The sequence below is a fragment of the Saccopteryx leptura genome, chromosome 11 (assembly GCF_036850995.1).
Source record: "Saccopteryx leptura isolate mSacLep1 chromosome 11, mSacLep1_pri_phased_curated, whole genome shotgun sequence".
Lineage (NCBI taxonomy): Eukaryota > Metazoa > Chordata > Mammalia > Chiroptera > Emballonuridae > Saccopteryx > Saccopteryx leptura.
The window spans coordinates 54,275,326-54,293,816 of NC_089513.1; the positions used below are offsets into that span (position 1 = coordinate 54,275,326).

Sequence of the window (18,491 nt, forward strand, 5' to 3'; positions counted from 1 at the left end):
GTATTTCTCAAGCCTCTGTCAACTTGATTACAAGCTTCCTTAGACAGTGGCTCAGCCATTAACTGTTAATTTTTACCAGTATTACTCTCAGAGGATTGATGCCAGACTTGGAAATAGTTTGTTCTTTGTAAATTGACTATGGATCAATATAGTCTGGAGATATGCATAACTCACTCATAAATTGTTTGTCAAATGTCCCAGCTCTTCTTTAGGATTCTTTTCCATAAAGTTTGCATGTTACATTTCTAGGGTTTTTTTCTTCTTCTTTATCAAGCAAGAGGAGGGGAGATAGACAGACTCCTGCAGGTGCCCTGGCCAGTATCCACCTGGCAACTCCCCTCTGAGGCTGATGCTCTGCCCATCTGGGCCCATGTTCATGACCAAGCTATTTTTAGCACATGAAGTGGAGGCTCCACAAAGCAATCTTCAGCACCCAGGGCCAATGCACTCAAATCAATCAAGCCATGACTGTGGGAAAAGAGAGAAAGAAGAAAAAGAGAGGAGAAGAGAAAGAGAGAAGAGGGAGAGGAAGGGGTGGAGAAGCAGATGGTCACTTCTCCTGTGTGCCCTGACCAGGAATTGAACCCAGGACATCCACATGCCAGGCCCAATGCTCTACCACTGAGCCATCTGACCAGGGCCACATTTCTAGTTTTTAAATAAATTACTACAGTGATGGAATCCACATAAAATGATTGACAATCCCTTAATGAGCTCTAGGTTTCTTGTGAAATGTCTTGGAAACTTTGGCAGCTCCTGGGTCCTAAAAATGTGTGAGTGCTTTGATTCTATTGTGCTGTGCTCTTTCAGGAATGAGCAGAAGCTTCTGGAAAAAATTGGTTGTGTTGTTTATTCATAGGCATTGTCCACTGCATGAAAACCGACACCACGGCAAGTAGCCTGTGGGGAGGGACCTAAGGAACAGGGAGGGCAAGGAGTTCTGCCTGAGTCTGAGTCCTAGATCTTCGCCTTACCAGTTATTGGTCCTCAGGCTGTTGATTAATTCTCTTTCTTAACCCTTTGTTTATCTGTAAAAATAAACTACGATAGTGCAGATGGTTGAGGATTTTCAACGGGTATTTTACCCAAAGTTAGGCACTAGGGGGTGTTGCATATATCATAATTACTGAGTATTAATGCACTTTTACCAGAGTCAAACTTCCCTCTTTAATTCTATTTTAAGTATCTTGGTGAGTGCTGTGTTATCTGGAAATGTTTTTTAACTTACTTCCCTGAATGTGATTCAGTGTCTAGATCTAGTTCCTAGCTCAATGGTACTGTGAATAATAAGTTATCTTATACTCAGGGACATAGAACCATTACAGCAGGTCATTCTAATGGATTTGGAAGACGATTTTTTTGAGGGTATCCCTCCTTTCCTCTTACAGAATCACCACTTCACATCTGTAAGCAGAGCGCTGGCCTAACTCTGCAGCTTAAGCAGGGGTCAGAACATTTGAAGCAATCTGCTGCTAATCTGGTATGTCCATTTCCATTGTTCTCCAGGCCAGGTCTCAAAGAACACTGCCAAAGTAGTTAAGAAGTTTTTCCTCTAATGTCCACGACATAGAGCCATACAGACCTAAGAGCCCAGGCCTTTACACAGGCCACTGTAAAAATCAAATTTAGCTTGGGCCGAGGTATTGTTGAAGGGTGTGCTTTGTTCTGCCTATTCAAACAATCCTGCATCATGTCATTGGATAAATTCCCCCAAATTGCAGTATTAAGATACATACTGAACTTCTACAAAGTTAAGCATACTTGTCCTCTTTGGGCTTCTGATCAGTGTTGTGGACTTCACATGATAGAAAACTAATAATATTGCTGGCAAAATAGTCTTTTTCTGGGGTTGCATACATTTATCACATTTCCTTGGGTAAAACAGGATGCAAGATGGCTTTACCATTATTCCTACTTGGTTTTCATCAACTGAACATGAAGACCATGTTTATATAAAATGTGTGTCCATGTTGTTTTTTTCAGAATTCTACAATTAAAGTTTCAATACATAACTCCCAGAGTAAAGGTGTCACATGATCCCTTAAACAGCCATTTTTTTGAACATTTGCCCTGGTTCTAGAGCAATGATCACATTCAGTTGCTTGTCAGTCCTTATAGAGAGCAGAAATATCTGCTTAAGCTTGTGTAGCATTTAAACATCTTCCTCATTATCAGGAAAAGATGTGTTAGTTTATGGTAAAAATCCATTTGCCAAGATGTGCATAGGCGTCTGACAATTCTTTGTTGCTTCAAAATGACTCTGGTCAATGTGTGTCTTTCTAATAAACCTCTGGCAGAAATTCACTCATCCACTGACATGGAATGTAAGAGTCCCCAGATTATGTAAGAGAGGTCCTTATGAACTAAAATAGTTTGAAAAAGTCAGTGGAAATATGTGGATGGAAGACATTAGAAAGGGGAGGTGAGTGGGAGGGTCAGGTCCTGCTGTGAGCAGTGCAGCTACACAGGACAGTTATCTTGTCATGTGTGTGGGCAGGGCTTGACGCACATGTCACCTCATTGGCAGGACCAAGGACCTGGGTAGATGCTCCCAGACAGGGCTGCCAATTTTTTTAGCATGGGCTGGACTTGTAAGGCCATTCCAGCTTTAAATCTGACCTCAGGTAAGGTCAAGGCCAAGGCCAGATGGCCAACCAGAATCAGCTTCTCTATCCTTTGTAGAATTTGAGATTAACCAAATACTCACATATAACATGTAAGCAATGGAGACTGAGAAAAATCAATCTGTCTTGTAAAGCACATGAATTTCACAGTCACAGAATATAATTTATTTTTTATTTTTGGCAGTATATTTATATTCTAACTCTAATCCCCTCATTCTGACAGACAGCAGAAATACTTAATCTAGTCACAGCCACAGCCAGTTGGCTTCATCCAATTTAGTGCTTTCTGAATTGCTCCTGGTTACAAATGAGGACTATTCTTAGTCTTTCCCCTTCTTCCCCCTGCCCACTCCGTGTTGTTGCTTTAAGCCAGTGCCTTGATAGGCACAGTCAGGGGACCTAGACTCAGCCGCTGCTCATCTGACTTCTTTGAGCCCTGGATGGACCCTATGACCCCAATGGAATTAGATGCAGGGCTCCTCAAATGCAAATATGGACCTGTGGGCATGGGCATGGCTCCCACTTGAGTCCCTGTTCTGAGCTACCCATTGGGCAACCTCTGCCATCACGGCCCTTGTCTCCAGCCAGGAATGTCTGTCCGACCGAGAATCAGTCTGCCTTCTCTCCTTCCTCTTTCCGCTAAAGCCAGTGCCCCTTCGGCAGTGCAGGGAATGCCTGATCCTATCTGCCTTCGCCCACCAAGCTCATCCCTACCCATTCTTGTCCTGTGACATGGGCTGTCTCTGCACTAGCTTTCCTTAGTAATTAATGAAGAGAAGCAGGAAGCAAGCCTCTTTCTAGATCCTTCCAAACTTCTTAGGGAAAACTGTAAGGACCTCAACTCCCACCCCATCTGTCATGGCCTTATTCTGGGGGTGGGACACTGAGTACATGGCCTCTAGTTGTTTGTAATGCTCCTTTTTCTCTCCGGGATTTTTTTCTTCTTCACAGTTTAGTGAGGGGTGGTTTAAAAAACAAAAAACAAAAAAACCCTTTTCTGCCAGTTTATATCTCTTTTCAAAACTAATTTGTCTCTCATTTGAGCTGGAGCCAAGAATTTTGACTCTTTGTTTACTGTTTTCCTTTTTTCCCCTCTCTTGGTAATTCCCCTTGGAGCAAGTGGTGAACTGGCCAAACTATATCTATCTCTTGAAATATGGGCTTAAGGGAGAGGGCTGGAGGTGATGAAGAGGGAACACATCAGTCAACATTATATCATGTCGTCCTGGCAAGGGACACCCAGATCTGCCTCATCAGTGAGGGTCCAGATTGGGTTCTCACTTGCTTGAGATTTCAGACAGGTCAGCTGTCCTCCACACCTGGGAAGGGCTACTGTGCTTTAGCACTGTCCCCAGGATTAATGGTGAGCGTGGAGCATCCCTCAGCGGTGAGAGATGACACTATTTTTTAGAGCTAAAGACGCTGGTTTTTGGCCCTGGCCGGTTGGCTCAGCGGTAGAGCATTGGCCTGGCGTGCGGGGGACCCGGGTTCGATTCCCGGCCAGGGAACATAGGAGAAGCGCCCATTTGCTTCTCCACCCCCCCCCCTTCCTCTCTGTCTCTCTCTTCCCCTCCCGCAGCCAAGGCTCCATTGGAGCAAAGATGGCCCGGGCGCTGGGGATGGCTCCTTGGCCTCTGCCCCAGGCGCTAGAGTGGCTCTGGTCGCGGCAGAGCAACGCCTCAGAGGGGCAGAGCATCGCCCCCTGGTGGGCAGAGCGTCGCCCCTGGTGGGCGTGCCGAGTGGATCCCGGTCTGGCACATGCGGGAGTCTGTCTGACTGTCTCTCCCCGTTTCCAGCTTCAGAAAAATACAAAAAAAAAAAAAAAAAAAAAAGACGCTGGTTTTTAATATGTTCAAAATCCAAATATGAGGAGTTTGCTCTTTCCGTTTTTTAATGTTTTCCCAAGAGCCCAGATTAGAGCTCTAATGAGGATCCCGTATATGTACACACACACATATACATATAGTATAATTAAAATCATATTTCCTTAACAAACTTCTGGTTGAGTGTTTTTAGGAACTGAGTATTTAATCATAGTGCTTACTGTTTCTAGTTTTTCTTGGGTCTGCTTTCTCCCTCAAATCTTGGAAACCCACCAGTGATACTGCATTTAAAGTCATAAAGGGGTCGGAAGGTGTCAGGCAGAGGGAAAGCTCGTTTTCTGGCCTGTGCCCAGCCCCAACCCGCCAGTCCCATTTCTCCGAGGGAACCCACAGGGGACCACCCTGTTCTTAACTTCCCCATCTAGTCTTTTAACGGCTTTCCAGCACTTCCTTTATGCTTCCTCAGGCATTCACCCTGTTTTTCTTTTATCCTTCCAGCCATCCCGACTTAGAAGCCCCTTGAAGTTCTTTTCTTCCTAATGATTGCCTACAGAACCAGCGCACACTGCTGCAATCTTTTTCTGTAGCCCCCAGGGACAAGTAAAGACTCTGTTTTGAGGGTATTAACTATAGAGAATTATAGATTGCCCATTGGTTCTCAGTGTCCGAATAGGAGAGCTCCCTGTGTCCTGCAGTCACTCTCCTTCCCACTCCACTGTCCTGTGCTCTGGGCAGCTCTCAGGGGCTCATCAACAAGCCCCCTTTCCCTCCAGGTTCCTGTTGGGTTGGGCCAAGGGGAGGCGCAGGGGGCTCAGAAAGGAGGAAGGGGGTGAGACTGGGTTATTCTCCTTCTTGTCCTGAGATGTGCCTGTGTTCCTTGACTCCAGATACCCAAGAACAGAGCTCTTTTCATGACCCGTCCTACTGTTTCTGGTCCAGCTTCAAAGTTATTTTTCTGGTACCTTTTCCTCCTTGAGCCCTTTTGGCCTGGGGATGGTGACAGACCGTCCTCCTAAGTTGCTCGCCATGAGGTCCTTCATCTTTTCCTCGTTGGTGTCCTCCAGTGCTTCTCACACCAGAGTGGAGTCTCGATGACCTTGTCTTGTCTGAGTCTGCCGTCTGCGTCCTCCCCGCACCCCAGGTGGGCCACAGTTGCAGGTTCTTAGAGCCCAGGTTCCAGGGCTGCCCTGCTACTTGAGCTGTATGTAAACTGTGGACCAGCACCATCTGTAAGCCCTGGGAGCTTTGTTAGAAATGCAGACTTGGCCCTGGCCGGTTGGCTCAGTGGTAGAGCATCAGCCTGGCATGTAGAAGTCCCAGGTTCGATTCCCGGCCAGGGCACACAGGAGAAGCGCCCATCTGCTTCTCCACCCCTCCCCCTCTCCTTCCTCTCTCTCTCTTCCCCTCCCGCAGCTGAGGCTCCATTGGAGCAAAGATGGCCCAGGCGCTGGGAATGGCTCCTTGGCCTCTGCCCTAGGCGCTAGAGTGGTTCTGGTCGCAACAGAGCAACCCCCCCCCCCCGGAGGGGCAGAGTGTCGCCCCCTGGTGGGCGTGCCGGGTGGATCCCGGTTGGGCGCATGTGGGAGTCTGTCTGACTGTCTCTCCCCGTCTCTAGCTTCAGAAAAATACAAAAAAAAGAAGAAGAAATGCAGACTCCTAGGTTCTGCCCCAGACTTCCTGGATCAGAAGCTGCATTTTAACAAGATTTCCAGGTGATTAAAGTATAGATTGAGAAGCTTTGCTCAGGAGATCAACTTTCTTCTCCGGAAGTGAGCAGCTAGGACCCTGTGGGGTTGAAGCTAGCTACTCTGCATGGAATCTCTCAGTTCTGGGGAGAGCCCCCAGCTCTCCTCGCCTGCCCTGCCCTGCCTCCACCTCCCCTCCCCTCCCCTCCCCTCTTACCTCTGCCGTTATTTGTTTATGTGAAGGGCTATTGAACCCATTCTAAACTCCAGGCACTGTCCTGGGTGTTAGGGATATGAAGAAGAATAAGAGACAGTCCTGGTCACAACTGGACTTAGTGAAGGAATGAAGACATAGTCATCTAACACCCGTTGTTTTTAGTGAGTGCGTCCGCCTGTGCATGCTGTCCCAAAGAACTGCCTGAGCAGGACTTTGTAGTATAGAAAGGAAAATCGTTTCATAATCAGTTGGGCAATATGGAGACGGTAGCTGATACTAAAAAGCCAATTCCCCAGTGGCCTGTGGGTAAAATCACAAGACACTGTGGGTTAGGGATTTGGGGTCCTGCTGGGAGCTGGTTGGTTGGAGGTGAGGTAAGGGTAACAAATAATTTTTTCAGGTCTTGAGAACAGCTCTGAGGTCTTTTCCGACATCTTTCTGTCCAGTTTCATGGGGAAGTAGCCAGGGGGCCATTCGTCTTAGGCTCAGGAACGGAAATATAACTTAGGTGAAGATGTTACCTTTAGCTGCCGGAGGTTTGGACCATGTGGCAATGATTCAGGTCCAGGCTACTGTTTTCTGCTGCCTGGGATGTTGCTGATTTTCCTGGGGGAAAAGTTAGACCTCAGAGGGCTAGAGGGTGATTGGGGGCTGGTGGCAAGAGGGAGAGAGAGAGAGAGAGAGGGAGAGAAAGGAAACAAAGACTAAAGTTATCAAAATTAGTCACTTTGCTTGATGAAAGTGAAGAAGTTCCTCTGAACTCTTGTGGAAGGCATGCTTTCTCATTCTAGTCACATTTGAGAAATTTGAATAAAGGTACCTGATTGTAATTCTTCATCCTCAAACCTCACCCTGATGTCACATTTGACAAAGAGCAACATCTCTCCCAGGGAACAGCTAGCTCTCGGCGGTGTCAGTTGTTTGTGTCACAGCAGCTGCTGAACAGCAGGTGCCTATGGACAGCCAGAGCCATAAAGAAATTAAGGACTGATTGTTGTTTTTTTTTAAAGAAGTTCATGGAGAAAGCAACCAACTGATTATTTTATAAACTGTCATTGGAATTAATCTCAGTGCTTCTTAAAGAATCTAAATCCCCCTTTACAAAGGTTCTTATAAAAGTTCCCAGTTCGGTCCCATCTTTTGTCAGCAGTAAGCAACAAGATTTTTGCATTATTCAAGTTTTTGCATAATTCATTTAAATGAAATAACACGTGTTTCAAATTTCCCAAGCAAAATGAGGGGACAGTTTTTTTATACTATTATGAATTTTTTAAAAACAAATATTGGCTTAGGGCTATGAATATAACTTAACCGATTCATTCATTCACCCATTCATTCATTATTCAAGAGAAGCAGACGTATCACTCAAAATGTATTCTTCACCCACAGTTTTGCTGACTCTTCCTGGCAATAAAACTGAGTGATAGAGAAAGATTGTCTTTACCATTCTGGGTTCTTGAGCACCACCAGCTCTTTCTTCTCTGGCCCGGGGCAGGCCATACCTTCGGCCAACACTTGTTGCTTTGACCTCTCTGCTTCCTCTGCTTGCAAGCAGCTAGAACTTGGATTAAGGTCTGTGAACACTAACACCTGATATACTGATTGTGACTCTGTTCTTCTTACACCCCTGTATGTCATAGTCCTTACTGTATTGGAAGTGATTGAACCAACCCGTAATCCTAAGGCAGACAGTTGAGAAACCGAGAAAGGGGCAGTATTGTGCTTGGGATCTATAAATGAGCTTCTGTGTACATATGAGCACTAGCCTGAGACAGAAATCTGCAGACTCTGCTTAGTCTTCCAACTACTAATACTACCCACTGATAGGTTACAAAATCAGCTAAGTCACTATTAGCATTTGAACAGATGGAATAGAAGAGGAAATACATCACAGCACATTATGCATAATGAGACTTATGAAATGTTTCTTTGTTGCATGTATATGTGTCTATTGGATAGAGATATAAATTCTATTTCTTGGTATAAGTTGAGGGTCAACATTTTTAAAAAATATTCCTCTAGGAGTATTCCAATACAATGTTGGAAATAAGTTTTACTGAGAGTAGGGATGGCCCTGGGAGTAAGGCACTTATCTTTAAAGAGTACAGAAAGAGTCAGTTAAACAAAACCACATTTTGCAGTTTCATTTATACCAGCCAAACTGTACTATTAGTCACCATTGGTCACAAGTTTATGTATTACAAATTTCCCATTTTTTTCCTGTTTTAAATTTTTAGTAAAGATTTTTTGAAAAAGTATACTGCCATATATACTTAACACTGTAAGAAGGTTTTTCTAACTGTTGGGATAAATTGGTGACAATGAGGGTAAAAATGTGAGAGCCCAAAGGAGAAGAGAAGCCCTCAGGAAGGGAGGGTTGGAACCCCGAGTCCTCACAGTTACCCCAGTGTGACCCTCTTATCGGTCCGTGCCTGCCGGAATACCATCTCAGAGTGACTGACCGCTCAGCTCTCTTCGTTCCTTGGAATCATAATTGCTATTCAGTGAATTCCTGAAAAATGATATAGGATTGTACCATTTAAAATTTGATTAAAGGGATTAAAACAGATTCTCCCTGCAGCAAGAACTGCCATTCAAAGCTATTAAAAATTTGCTGTGGGGAAAAAAAATTCCTGATGAATTTTAATTTTATAGATTAGTTTTTTACAAAATGTTTTATCCTCCAGATTTTTTCCTTTGGCCTAAAAATTTTTTACAAAATGTTTTATCCTCCAGATTTTTTCCTTTGGCCTAAATGTTTTATCCTCCAGATTTTTTCCTTTGGCCTTTAATATTCATATTAGAATATTAAAATGTTCTAATATGATCATTTATTCAGATTTAAATTTTGTGTTGAAAATGTATTTTAAAAATAAGGAAAAAAGTCAACTAAAATAAAAATCAGCATCCCTGGAGTAAAGGAAATTCTTTAAACTATGCGGTGTTATTTAGCTTTCTTTGGTAGTAAGAATATTTCATGTGTTCTCACTTTTTAAGAATGAGATTAACAATGAGGCTGACCGGGGATGGCGCAGAGCATCAACCTAGAACCGCGAGGGCTCAGGTTCGAAACCCAGAGGTTGCTGGCTTGAACCCAGGCCTATTGGGCTTACGCTAAGGGTTACTGGCTTGCGCATGGGGCCACCAGCTTTAGTGTGGAATCATGGTCTCTGGCTTGAGCCCAAAGTCACTGGGTTCAAGCCCAAGGTCACTGGCTTGATCAAGAGGTCACTGGTTTAGCTAGAGCAGCCCAGTCAAGGAACATATAAGAAGAAATTAATGGGCCCTGGCCAGTTGGCTCAGTGGTAGAGCATCGGCCTGGCGTGCAGAAGTCCCGGGTTCAATTCCCGGCCAGGGCACACAGGAGGAGCGTCCATCTGCTTCTCCACCCCTCCCCCTCTCCTTCCTCTCTGTCTTTCTCTTCCCCTCCCTCAGCCAAGGCTCCATTGGAGCAAAGATGGCCTGGGCGCTGGGGATGGCTCCTTGGCCTCTGCCCCAGGCGCTAGAGTGGCTCTGGTCACAACAGAGCGACACCCCAGAGGGGCAGAGCATTGCCCCCTGGTGGGCAGAGCGTCGCCCCCTGGTGGGCGTGCCGGGTGGATCCCGGTCGGGCACATGCGGGAGTCTGTCTGACTGTCTCTCCCCGTTTCCAGCTTCAGAAAATTACAAAAAAAAAAAAAAAAGAAGCAATTAATGAACAACTAAGGTGCTGCAACTATGAGTTGATGCTTCTCATCTCTCTCCCTTCCTGTCTCTCCATCTTTAAAAAAAAAGAAAAGAAAAAGGGAAAATAAAAAAAGAATGAGATTAACAATAAAAATAATCGTGAAGATACACATTTTCTTTTAGGAACATGGTCTACAATTGGAAAAATCTTTCCATGTAGATTAGTGGTTCTCAGTAATGGGAGCTTTCAAGAAATGCTGACACCTGGGCTCCACTCCCTGGGATTCTGTTTTAGTTGACCCAGAACGTGGCACAGGCATTGAGATTTTAGAATTTGTGATGTGTAAAGTGATAGACCCTTAAGTATGAGTTTGGTGTCTCGGCTTCCCACAGGTGTTTCTATGGGTGTTTTGCTTTACCTCTCAAAAGCACAGTTTTAAACAAAGTTATGATTTTTTATTAAAAATGTTAGGCAGAACACCAGTATTTGATTCTCAGAATTCCTGAGTTAAAGGATGTGATCATGTTAATGTTATCTATATATCTACTAATGAGTTCCTCTCTAGATATGTATGCTGTTCACCTATGTTATCCAACTGTGGGTGTTATATATTTTTAGTTTTTTGTTAAATATAATTTGAATTTTTGTTAAGACAAAGAAATTTTGCTAAGAATTCTTAATCATTTCTTTTAGCATGTCCATCTTATTACATTTTTCAGAGTTTGGAAATGGAGCTCATGACCCCAGAGAAAGGAAAGAAAAGTGTTAGATACAACCTTCAAAGACTTCTGTATTTTAACAACATAGGCGCGAAAGATTTTTTTTTCAGTGAGAGTAGGGGAGATACAGAGACAGACTCACTCATGCGCTCTGACCGAGATCCACCCTGGAACCCCCGTCTGAGGCTGACGCTCTGCCCATCGGAGGCCATGCTTACAACCAAGCTGTTTTTAGCACTTAAGGCGGAGGCTCGACAGAGCCATCCTCTGTGCCCTGGGCCAATGTGCTCAAACCAATCGAGCCATGGCTGCAGGAGGAGAAGACAGAGAAAGAAGAGGAGGTGGGGAGAAGCAGATGGTCGCTTCTCCTTTGTGCTCTGACTGGGTATTGAACCCAGGACTTTCACACACCGAGTCAATGCTCCACCACTGTGCCAACCAGCTAGGATATGAGATTTTTTTTAAATGTAAAAGTTTAATTCATCTTATTTTTAACAATCTCCAATAGTTATCCAACACTGCTTAATCCAACTGTCACTTCCTCTTTAACTTGAATAGTTCTGCTTCATTCAGTACATTTTGGTTCCTTCTGCCTTTTGTGTGGTCAGAAACTACAGTTTGGCGTAAGTTTCTCCCCACCAGATGGTATCTTAGGTGCTTGCTGATTTTCTCCCTACGTTAATTTGGTGGTTCATCAGATACTTTCTGAGTGCCTCTTGTGTGCCAGCCTTTGCGTCAGCTCTTGGAATACATAGATTACTAAGAAACAGTATTTTCCCAGGAAGAGGAATTCTGTGGCCATCTCTTATACCAAGAGAGAAATGTGAGAGTATCCACAACAGTGTTGGGAGGAGCGGGTAAGTGGTTCCTAACTCAGCCAGCAAATGCTTCAGGGAGGTGATGGCATTTGAATTGAGTCTTAAGGCTAAACATGTTACTTGACCTGGCAGCAAAGGGGGAAAAGTACATTCCTGTCAAAAGAAAATAACCTTGCAAAAAAAATGCCACAGTCCATGGCTTGTTCAAACAAAGGTGGAAAGGTCTCTCTGTTGGTGAGGAATTGCCGGTGATGAGGCTGAGAAAACTGACTTGGGAGAGAAGTTGTCCGACCTTTTGATGACATGCTTACAGGTTGGCTCCTTGCCCTTTGCATGGTAGGGAGTCAGTAGAAAGGGAACTCCGTGAACAGACATGCACTTTGAAAAACTCACTGTAATTTTCCACAATGTGGAGGATGGACTGAAGGGAAAAGATACAGGAAGCAAGGAAATTGCAATAAAAGGCTGACCTATGGTACAAGCACTATTGACAAGACTTGAAAGGAGTTAAAATAATTATTTATAGGAAAACCATAAGCTTGGCGGAAAATCTGGAAGATAAAAAATACTAGGAGGAAAATATAAATCATCTGTAATCCTTTCACCAGACATAACCACCATGAATGATTCACTCCAGTCTTTTCCTCCTACATATTGCATATGGGTAAGATAATTTTAGATCTTGATTTTTTAAGTTTAACACTATGAAAAGCAGTTCTTATAATAATAAAGATACTCCATTAGCAAATTTTAATGGGCACAAAATAACTTTTGTATGGATGCAAAATAAAAATACCAAGCTGGTCCCTTAGTTGGTTGTTTCCAAATTTTCATAAAAACCTATATTTAACATCTTCTGCCTAACATTTCTAAAATTATGATTCTCCTACAGTATATAACTTAAGTAAAATTAATAAGTTAAACCACACCTGACATTAAGACTTTAATACTGTTATATTTTAGAAAAAGTGTGAACACTTGTGCTTTTAGGTAGATTTTAGAAATATTCAAGATTTAAGATAGTTTAGTTGGATTTGGTGACCAATTGCTTTGGGCAAAGTAAATGATGAATTAGTCTAAAATTATTTCAGGATTCTAATTCGGCAGATTTGTTAAATTATATCATCACTAACCAAGAAAAACAAGAATATAGGTGGAGCAGACTTTGCAGGGAAGATTACGAGTTCTTTTTTGGACTTGCTTCATTTGAGATGTTACACTGGTAGAATATCCAAGTACTGTACAGGGAGCAAGTGAAAGTGCGGCATGGAATTCAGCAAAAGAACTGGGAAACTCAAGGTCTAACTTTGAGAGTGATTTGGCAAATGAGTGTTAGAGTCCAAGAAGAAAGAGGGAGAGAGAAATCAGTAAGAATAGAGAGTGGGGGTGAAACTGGGGACAGTGCTGCCAGTGAGAGTTGGGTACGAGTGAAATAGATGAAGCAAGAGTGTTCAAGAAAACCAGGAAATAACACAGTTGCTGAAGCCAGCAGTGAGAGGTTTTCTAGAAAAAGAAAGAATGGTCACAGCCTGGGCTCTCTCAGTCCTTTCAGACACATTGTCTCCTTTAACATCCCAAAATAAAATTTAAAGGTAACATAACCTACCTATACGCTCAAGTTTGTTAAAAATCAATATAATGCCCCATTGTAATGTAATATGAAGAAAGTATATTTTATAGAATATTTCAATATGTAAACATTGGTAGATGACTAAACGAGATGATAGGATGAAGGAGTCTAGTGGTTGCTCTGAAAGGCAGAATTCCCTTGAATGGGGTTGCGGCAGCTGGAGACTGGTCCACACGAGCTGTATTGCATGCACTACTGCTGCACCTGACCTGGATTTCCAGAAGGGTGCCTATCCGAACAAAACAAAGTACAATTTTCTTGCAACTTACACTGTAATTAGTTGTGTTGCTGTAAAATTCTGTGTCTGCAAAAATACTTTCTATTAGGTCTAAAACTGAATCAGGCTCTAGGTTCTGAAAATGATAAACAGGTCTTTCAACTGTGGTGAATGTCCACCAGAGTATTTGAAAGTCATGTGTGACACAAGACAATTTGTTCTTGGTGCAGGACTGTTCACTGCACTGTAGGACTCTTAGCATTCCCAGCCCTCTGATTACATACTGGCAAGTCCCTTAGTCATTCCAACAATCCAAAAGCTCTCCTTCAGCATTCCAGATCACTCCCTGTAGAGTGACACAGTCCGAGAGAGAAGCATGGGTTCATAGAGTCAAATGCCCCTCCGTACGCTTCTTTAGTCTTCAGAGCTCAGGCTTGGCAAGAAGTGGAGGAGGACAACCATAGCGGTGTAGCAATGGTGACCTCTGTAGAACTCTGTGCTTCGCCTTCCTTAACCAGGTGATGGAAATTTTCCACTGTTTTTACAGAAATTGCTGCAATCCCTTCCTTCCTCTTTCAACTACAACATTCTTAGGTTAATGCACGAGACACACAAATGTTGCAGGTCCTACTAGCAATAGCTCTAATCTAGCCAGTTTCCAGCCCACTTATGAACAAAATCTGTTCCTTATAGCTGCTGATGCTCATAATTATCTGGTTCAAACTTGTACTTTGAACTCTAAGCAGAACATAAGGAGGGACTTGAAAGAATCATCTTAGTCTGCGTGACTGGTGGGCGTTTAGACTGTTTGGATGCAAAAGCTTTCCACATTTCTTCCCCAAAGACCAGTCTACTTCAAGTCATGTGACCTTGAGCAAGTCAGTTAACACCTGGGGCTTCCATTTCTTCCTAATTTAAAATAATTATGGGATATGATAAATGTGATATCTAAAATTCTATAAAGTATAAGGTCCATAGTTGTTATGGATAGTGATTAAACATAGAAGACCTTGGCATATAAGAGTAGGTAAGGTCTTACACTCAAAATAAGGACACATGGGGAAAGTTACTCCTCCAATATTTCTTTCTGAACTGTTATTTTATGTATTCAGACCATGGATGCTCTTTTTATGTGCATCTCTGTTATTTCATGTTAATTTATTCCTCTTCTTTCTATCTCTCCATGCCCAAAGGAAATGAGTGAGTTTGGGGTGGATAGACATGGTGTAGGAGAAAATTAACTTCAGAGCTCCAGAGGTTATGTTCTGAGTGAAAGAGAATAAGGGATTGCAGCCGATTTTCAGGAAACCGTTGAAATGTCTTTTTCTCCTCTCCTTCCTTCCCCCACCTCAGTTCCTTGTGAAGCCATATTGTGAATTGTAAAACATAATGTGTGTTTCTTGGCAGTGACATTTAAAAGATGACAGGCTTGTTTGTTTTCAACAGTGAAGGATGCGTATTGGCTTCCAAATGAGGGTTTGATTTTGACTTGTCATTTGTTCAGGGAGACCCACGAAGGTTAAGGGTGATCATGAAGGATTTCAGAAAATATAGTTCACAATCTAAACGGAAAATTTTACACCCAGACTCATTCATCAGTATGAAAGTGTTTTGGATTAGAGGCTCAAGGCTCAGCTAGATCATTCATGCAATGGATATGAAGAGAAGAGAGAAGTTATACTTTGTACAACGATAAAGTTAATATTAATTCTTTATTTTCAGTTAGGAAAAATAAAAACATTAGGTAAACACTGCTAAGCTGTTTTTCCACTTAGCGTTTAATAATATTTCTCTTTGAGAGAATGTGTATGATGTATAAGTCTAGACTTAATGGTATTGTAAAATACACAGAAAATTGGGCTTAAAATAGCTGCCAAATTTGTTCTGCTTTCTGTAGCATACCACACTACACACAGTGGACAGTCTTGTCCCCACTCATGTGATCCTTCCCCCAAACTCAGTTTTGTAATAAACTAGCAAGTTTTGTTCAAACCATTTTTTTTCTTCAGAATGAAATAAGTAAATCACAGTATTTTTTGATTAATGCTTTATGCTGACTTCAGAAATATTAAAGAAATTTTCACTTTTTAAAATTGGCTCATTGACCTTTGGCATGTAATAGGAAAATGAAGCAACAGTCCTGTGAATTGCAGAGGGGTGTTGGAACTGACCAGTCCCTGCAGGAGCAACCTGACCCTGCCCTGGCTGCTGACGTCATGTTACTGTCCTGTCCCTTGGAGGATGTAGCTACGCTCCAATAATTTTTAGAATGCATTGTCTTTCTTTAACTTTTCATATTAAAAATTCACAGTGGTTTTCGGTTTTTCTTGTACATCATTTAGACTCACTGAATGGTCAGAAGCTTTTGTTTCAGATTCTGCTTTTTTGTTTACCCGACAGATCTTGAACCTTGGAATTTTATAATCACACAACAACCAATTTAATTTTTCAATTACAGTTTTTCTTAAGTGCATGGAGATGAAATAACATTTAAACTTCCTGGACATTTAAATAAACTGAAATATTGAAATTCGATTTTCACAGATTGCCATTAGAGTATTTTCCTGCACATTGGTTTTATTGATGGCTAACTTTCTAAGCCCAGGAGTGGGTGGAACTCAGAGAGCATTGTTCTCTCTAGATAAGTGACCTTTATAGGAAGATTCAGATGTGTATGAAAATAGCACAAGCAAGTTTCAAATGAGCCTCCCACTTCCTGAGGTCCAGCAAGAAGAGTCAAGTCTCAGAGATGCTTAATGTGCCAGGAGGGTCCTGGCAGGGGAATGGGGGAGCGTAGTTCCAACAGCCACAACTCCTCAAGAAACTCTATTCCCTTGATCGGGAGAAGGGGAGGGTTCCTCTAGACGGGTCCCAGGCAGGCACACAGCAGCAGCCTGCTCCTGCACAGGTTCTTTCTCTCTGGGTCAGGAGCCAGCAGGCTCCCTGGAAAAGGACAGCTGTCGGTACTCTCTGCTTTGTGGTCCATGAGATGGTTGTTGCATCTGCTCCCCTCTGCCGCTGCAGCGTGCATGCGTCCACAGACTATAATGAAGTGGAAATGGCTCTGTGTCAGTAAAGCTGTCTTTTCAAAAAGCCACCAGCAGACTAGATGTGCCCACATGTAGTATAGTTCACTGACTCCAGCTCCAGGTCACATGCCCCTTCTTATTGGGCTAGCTTGGTATATAGCCCAGCGCATAAGGTGAAGGAGGCATTTGGGTCCTAGTTCCCATTTACAAAAAGGGTGACCAGATATTTAGAGGCTGGCTCTCCCTAAACACTTGTGGTGTCTGGACCACTGCCTGGGACATCCCAAAGAAAGTTTTAAAACATATAGACAAACAACAGTTATACCATTACATTTTATGTGTAACAGTGAGGTCTAAATTTAAACTACAGCAGGTGGTAAAGTTGGTTTGTTATGACTAAGGCCAATAGGCTTTTCCTACATTTGGGGACAGTCGGGTATATAGATGGATAGAAATGCTTAACAAAATGTATAGCACCATGCAAGGGTAATATTACAAGTACTCTTAGGAAGGCCCAGGCACCTATAAAGAGCGATGGGCCCTAGTAATAGACAGCCAGCAAGGTTCTGTGGGCAGGCACTCGCGGAGAGAAATTCTCAGCAGATAGTCACAGGGTATGCGCACATACATACACACACACATTCGTTTTTTCAGAGAATATCGAGATCACATGGGGCTTGTCTTTCTCCATTACAAATCTTCATCTTCCCCCTCTTTATTCCTGATTGAGAAAAATGGGACTTCTGCTAAGGTTGAACCTGTACCTTCCTGCCCCCTAGGCAGCCTGCTTGGCACCCAAACCCCCAAATCAGTCTCCCCTGTTCAAAAAGCTCCCTGCCCTTTGCCTTCAAAGATACTCAGATTTTTCTTATTCTAAATCCACTTATTTAATACAACATTTTATATTCAACATCTTCATCATCAGAAAAAGTCAGACTAACAAATCTAGTGGTAACCAATTCACGGCACTCTTTTTAAAGGTAATCTCTCTCTCTCTCTCTCTCTCTCTCTCTCTTTCCCCTCTAAATTGCTAAGTTCAACTTTGTTGTCTTTTTTCAAAAATACCTCATTACAACATCCGATAGATCTTATAAATAATGAGATTGGCAAGTTACCTGATTTAGCAAAAGTCCCATCAGACCTTTGGATAAAAAAGAGCCTAATCTATCCGTGAAAGTACCTATTAGTGTTTCCTTCTCCTTTTCATGTACACACACACACACACACACACACGATTTTATATTTCCTTCAAAATTAATTTAAAAATGTAAATAACAAAAGGAAAATGAGAAACAAACAGTAGCCAAGGTGGCTGGTTGGTAGAGAGTTCTGGAAACTAATGATGGCAATAAGATAAGGTTTATCTAGGCAAACTTAAGAGCTCACCAGAGGGAAAAAAAATTTTATATATCTAATAGCCAACATATGTTTACTGAAAGTAAATAGGTTTTGGGTGCTCATAGTCTGAGCCTGTTTGTTTATTACCCTTCAGCCGCTGTGAGAAGTTAACTTCCTGTGGCAAGATGTATCCACTTTCAAAATCTGTCCCTTTGTGGAAGACACCTTTTTTTTTCCTCCTTTGACATCATGGTGCCCCCACTTGAGGCAAGACTTTAGAAATGGGAAGAGAAACTTAGATCCCATGATGCTTTTTGGAGTTTGTTCCGTGTGGCTTTGAGAACAGATGGAAAAGGAAAGATGGCCGTTTGCTCACAGATCCCTGCCTTCCAGACGCTCTCCAGTCAAGGCCTCTCTCTGCCGTCAGAATGCTGTCTGAGGCCAGAATGTCCTGGCAGTCCTCTCGGGGACAATGCCTACAATTTAAGGACTCTGGATTTCCATGAATGTTTATGTGGTAATCCGCTTCAGGCCCTCTCTCCCTCTCTCCCTCCCTCCGGTCTTCTGTTTCCTTTTCTTCTCCAAAATAGCATACCTTTGTTATCTCTGAGGAGCTGGGCACTGCCTGGAACCAACTTCTACAATTTGGAAGTCTGGGAGAGAAAGGAAATTAGAGAACAGTGATTAACTTCAGGTTTTTAAAAATAAGTTGTTTTATTTTTTA

At 42.7% G+C, this 18,491-nt stretch overlaps 1 protein-coding gene across 7 annotated transcripts in view; it reads left to right on the forward strand.

Annotated features, from left to right (window-relative positions):
* ARHGAP28 (Rho GTPase activating protein 28) overlaps window positions 1–18,491 on the forward strand; it is a 240,942-nt gene that overhangs the window by 76,753 nt on the left and 145,698 nt on the right. For 3 of the 7 annotated variants that reach the window (XM_066352936.1, XM_066352937.1, XM_066352935.1), the window contains one exon: window positions 1,389–1,480. The exons of the other annotated variants lie outside the window; for them this stretch is intronic. The gene's annotated coding sequence lies outside the window, so the exon portion shown is untranslated. The remainder of the gene's footprint in view (window positions 1–1,388; window positions 1,481–18,491) is intronic. 7 annotated transcript variants of the gene reach the window in all.